The sequence below is a fragment of the Dermacentor albipictus genome, chromosome 1, assembly GCF_038994185.2.
Source record: "Dermacentor albipictus isolate Rhodes 1998 colony chromosome 1, USDA_Dalb.pri_finalv2, whole genome shotgun sequence".
Lineage (NCBI taxonomy): Eukaryota > Metazoa > Arthropoda > Arachnida > Ixodida > Ixodidae > Dermacentor > Dermacentor albipictus.
Genome location: NC_091821.1, coordinates 335,030,378 through 335,036,358, shown reverse-complemented (window position 1 = coordinate 335,036,358; position 5,981 = coordinate 335,030,378).

Genomic DNA, 5,981 nt, shown 5'->3' with positions numbered 1-5,981 from the left:
GATGTGTCTTTTGTTATAGATGTAGGTATAACATCACCTGGTGTTTCCTCGCCTTCACTTTTCATCCTTGATTGCCGTGTCATCTGGTGGCACTTGAAATGCACAACACATTCATTTTTCATAGTTAGTAGCAATGCTGCAGTACGTCTCACGCAAAATGTCAGTTTTTCCGAAAACCAGTGGCAACACAATTCTTACAAGCTTGACGTATGACGTCGCCTACGTCTAGCTTTACGTTGCACCGGATTATTTTAGCTTGTCATTCCCCATTTAGCTTTGAGAATGAACAAAGCCATTGTTCACAGAGGTGGACACAGGATTTAAACACAACAATTAGAGTAAACTGAATGCAACTGCGCCAAAATGCACGCATCTGTGTTGCATTAGTAATGCTGACATTTTAGGATCTTCAGGAATACAAAACATATAAATCCAGAGAGGTAAAGCAAGAGCTTGTTAATTTAGTCATTTGGAATGCTCACTAATTTGTTCCCTGTGTACAGCAAATTGTCTTTCACTGGCAAAAGAGATGGTTGGTAATTATAAAGTATTCTTGGCTTGATAGGACATTTGGCTTGACAGCAAAAGCTACATTGACAAAAGAAAAAAATTTTACATGATTAAATTTTGCCTGATAGAGTATAGTAACATACTGTTGGAGGAAGATCTTATGAGAAGCTTGGTTATTTACTTGTGACTGCAAGCTTGTTGGCCCTCTCTGCCGAACTGGATGGAGGCCGGAGCTTTGCCAAGCTGTAGCATGCAGCTACTCTCTAATCCCCTGTTTGTCTCTTCGGGAAAAAAAATTTTATTTTCTTTTAAATGTTCACTCCTTCAAAACAGTTGAGGTAAATTGGTAGAAACACAAGTGCAGTAGCCCAACGAAACATGGAACAAGCTAAGACATGAAGAGATTGGTAAGAACTTGATGTACTAGACAGACAGCTACAACATGTAATGTTGGAGGAAATTAAGAAATTCTGGAAGTAAATACATTATAAGAACATTTTATTTGTATTCACAATGTTCATAATTTGCTCACCTCCTACACTAGTCTTCCCAAGTAAAACAGCATTGTAAAGCTTCTCAGAGTGACATTTACCATTTACAACCACATTCATAGAATGAGCTACCTTGACGCAGCATAAGTGCTGTTTGTTGCTGTGAAATATAAGGAGGTACACACGAGCACATAACCTTGCAGCAAGAAAGCCAGTTTAGGATGCTTGTGGCACTGCTTTTGAATCTGGAGGCACCATTTTTGCTTTGATGCAGTGATCTTTCTTGCTTTCGTGTCTCTTGTAAACTGTGGAAAATGATGGGTAAGTATTTGTATATATACAAAATCTGGATTCCCAGTGGCGGAAAAGAACTAGAAAAACTGACCAATATGTGTACAGGGTACGCATGCCACAATGCACACCAGACAGTGAGAAAAAAAAAGTTTTGCCCTTGACATGAAGCAGTCATGCGATACGTGGCTAAGGATGATGCGCACTAAGCTTTAGGCTGTTTTGTGTGGTGTTTTTGCAACGAACATTCGCAGGTGTGAGCAAGTAATTCCTTTTCAAGAAGTACAAGTGCGTGTCATGTTTGTTTGTGGAAGTTGAGCCTCCCGCTGGTGAAGCTGAAAAACTGCTTTTATTCCCTATGTTACTTATTTGGACTTGGCCACTGGTCTCTGCTAAAGTAACCCTTTAGCTTTGTTGGCTGTAAGGTCGAATACTTGAGCAGCTGTGCATTCTTTATGTGGAGGAGCCATGCTGAGTGACAGAAGCCATGATGAGTGACAGAATAAGCTTCACACTGTCCTTGAAAACAAAATGTCATTCCCATCCAGTAAACATGAGAAGAAGCCAAGCGCCAGAAGACTAATGAAGACACGCAGATGCATTCAATCATTGACATTACATGTAGAAGAATATGTTTAGCATCTTCATAACGAGAATGTACTAGAACACTGAGAAAGCATAAACACACCCACCACAGTTGCTCAGTCGCTATGGTGTTGGGCTGCTAAGCATGAAGTCGCGGGATCGAATACCGGCCACAGTGGCCGCATTTCGATGGGGCAAAATACGAAAACACCCGTGTACTTAGATTTAAGTGCACATTAAAGAACCCCAGATGGTCCAAATTATTGCGGAGTCCCCCATTATTACATGCCTCATAATCAGATATTGGTTCTGGCTTCTAAAATCCCATGATTTAATTTAAACGCTGCTTGGCGTTGGCCGGTGATGGTTCTCGAGGTGAACAGTGGTGGCAGCGAATGCTGCACAGTGAAGTGCTGGCGGACCAACTCAGGGCTGTCCAGAGGGCCCGTGTGATGGCAGAGGGGCTTGGCCTCTCTGTACCGACGTGGGAGCGGCCCGCATCAGTCCCAGACTGATCCCTCAGGACCTAAATAAAGTTCTTCATACCATACCATAAACACCAGGTCAATACAGTAAAGAAATGTTAAATGGGCATTGGACAGTCATGGCAGCTGCTGGCACAATGACCTGAGTGTTCCCTTTTGTTTTTGTCACACATGTTACGCGACATTCCATTGGTCATTCGCATCGTAAATCAACACTAGACTAAACCTATAGAAGAAAGAAACTATAGATAGGAGGGGCCCTGACATCATGTTTTTGAAGTTGGAAGCGCAGCCATCTTGGTGCGCCATCTGCCTTTGCGCCTCCAATCAGCTTACTGGAGCAGACAGGCGTGAGCTGATTGGAGGCGCAAAGGCAGCTTGTAGCAACTTGCATTGCTACGAGCTGCCGGAAGTGTGTGTGGTGCTGTCAAAACAAAGCCTACGAAGCTTATGTAACAGTTTTATAACAGCGAAAGCTGTATGTGACTAACCTTCCGTAGCTTTCTTCGGCATCCAGCAACAGAAACGGACTTCGCGATTTCTAACAAACTCATACACAATGGGTTTCATTGTTTGCTTTGTGTGTGATCACTCATGGGTGCAGTGCTGTGGCACAGATGTCAAAATGCGGAACAGATTATAATGCTTGCCGTGAAAAATAGCATGATGTCAAGGTTATTGCAGTATATAAGCAGGAGAGATATCGGCACCAGAAACAGCTGCGTTATCAATGGGATGGACACACTGGACAATGGTAATAGAATAGAAGTGGCCAAACGAGCGAAGCAAGCGCGTCATTGTACCTCTCGAATTTCTGCAGCAGTTGCCAGGTGGCAAAAAAGGTTTATGGGCTCAAAGACGCACATTGCAAGCTTTCACTGTGCAGTAAAAGGTCGGTTATTATTGAAATTTTTCTGGCTTTAAAATGCTGTTTGTGATTTTAATAGTTTGTAGAGGCTCTGTTGGCCTTGCCACAAAAAAAAGTATGTCAAGCTCTATGGAGCTTAAAGATTTCTGATCGATGCGGGTAATCTTGACAAGACTGACAGGGAACGCTGATCGCAAGGGATGCGCGTGTATTTTTCTGGAAGCGTGAAAATTCACACCGAGGCCTGTACAGAGTAAAAAAATATTTGGTTTTCACGTCATTGGCTCATGGACGTAGTTGATTTATGATCGTCTGGCTGTAACTAAATTTCACTGTGCGCTTACCAATTGTTTAATTATTGTTGAGCTCCCTAAGGATAGAAAAGAAGTGTACAAAATAAGTGTAACAAAACATTTTATTGGCATTTAACTTATGAATACAATTAGGCTATGTTAGAAACTGAATACTTCTTCAAGATTGCAGTGTACAATTAAATAAATGCACCATGACGGTACAATTAAGCGCAGGAAAGAACGTGAACACGAAATCTCCTACACCTTTTGTTGTGAAGCACTATAATTTAAACCAGTTTTGATAGCTTCCTTAGTTTCTTTAGTCTTGTCCTGCGCTTTTCAATTTTTTTCTTTTACATACTGGCGCATTCTCCGATAAGTAGTAGAGCAGCAAATGAGCCATAATTGTTTCCTTGTGATCAGAGCATGCAAACACAAACATATTGATATATAAATGCATGTATATATATATATGGGCATGTTCAGATAAGCACGGTAATCAATATCCCATGACCATTTCTTTTTTTCAATGAAATTTTTATATGTGATGGTAAATGTGTCCACACAAAGGAACGAACCTTAGTTTTGCAAGAAACATTGTAGTTTTCTTGGAAAAAAAAACTTATGTCACAAGAGGTGGAGAATGTCGTTTTTGCCACTTTGCAAAGTTGCAAGTTTGTAGCCTCACTGCATGCACAATAAAAATTTTTCCGCACATAAGTATTTTTTTGTTACCTCTTTGCAACTTCTACTATACAAACAAACAAAAAAGCATGTTCTTGCTGTGTCAATCTTCTAAATAAAAATTGCAAACTTCGCTTCCGGAGCTATGCCGTGCAAAAAAGGCACTTTTCAGGGCAGCCTCAGGTCAAAATGCGTAAAGATCTCCACATTGAATCTTTTTCTCGGTATTTTTCAGCTACTTTTACTCACTTTGGGCAGGTTTTGTAGCTCTACACTTGACAGATACTTTTCAGTATGGCCTCAAAATTGGACAAAGTTCAAAAACGTCAAAAAGTGACAACTATGACTTGGAATTTAAAAAAAAAACATCATCAAATTTCATTAAAGTTGGCCTGAACAATCCTCAATACTCAATAATTTGAAGGTACCAAAAAAGTGTTGCATTATATTGTTTGAAAGTATGAAAACGAATACAAAACTGAGTTCATGTTTTTGTTATGTAGAGTTGCTTATTACTCCCTCTTAGAAATAGTAACCGTCAGAAATTTATTTTAGCACTCATTGAACTTGGTTACATTTTATTTACCACAATATCTGAACCAACACCACTGTTTGTAGAGCTTCTACTTGCTTGTTAGCGGCGTTCTTAATGCGTCAAAATGGGAATAAATTCGCTATTTCACCTGATGTCTCAAGAACTGGCTGGTGGCGGTCAAACGTTTCTTGTATTCTGTAATTTATCATCCTAAGTTACATTCGTATGTAATCCATTCTTTAAAAATATTAGATCATTTCTTGGTGCTTAGAAAAATTTTTATATATAAAAATTAATATTAATGTGTTTCCGAAGCCGACGTTTCCGTACCTGCATCAGTTTACCTCTGTGTTCAATGGTTCTACAGGGCACTGTCAGGAGACAAAACATCATCTTCTGAGAGGGACAATTTATCTGCAAGGTTTTTTTATCGTTTTAATCGGGACGTAATTTACAAATGGTATGCCGCTTTATGTGCAGATTGCAATTCAGAAAATCGTAACAAGAAATACACGGCAGCAGTTGACTTCGGTGTGCGCACACTATATTGTCCAGCCCGAAGCACAAACCAGATCACAGTCTCTTCCATTCCGAAGCAGCGGTGGAGGCCACGTAGGATGCACTGCCTTCATTTGATTGAACGTACTTCCACATGTGGAGCGTCTGAACTCCAGGCACTTTCTTTGCCGTTTTCCATTCTTTCTTCTTCATTTCGCGAAAGCCTACAAGCTCCCTCTGTGGGAGCTCCAGAATGGTGATGCTCTTTAGTGTTCCTTGAATTGTGTCCACGAAGCCGCTGGCTGTTTGTATGGCCTCACTTGCAGGCTTCCGCAAGTTGTGGTGTGATGCTCGATGTTTCACAAGCCCACGAATGCCGTCGCAAGCATTTTTGCCGTGTCCAGTGGCCGAAAACATCCATTTCGTCTCTTGACATTCATTGCGTTGTAGCTCATGAAACTGATATTTATTCTTGAAGTGAGCGGGAGCCCCGTCGCTCACACGTTATCTTGGTGTCGATTGGCACGTTGTCTTCGAGGTGTGCTTTGATTTTCGACAGAGCCAAGCATGCATGAGCTGAATCACGAGACATATCGTCGGAAATAACGGCGTAGTTCCGAGTCGATTTTTTTGACGTGACAACGCAGGTAAACACAGTGACCTGCTTTTTCTGCAAATGGTATGCTTGTACTGCGTCTGGAAGCACAACTGTCCAGTTTTCAGTGAAATCAAAATGCAAAA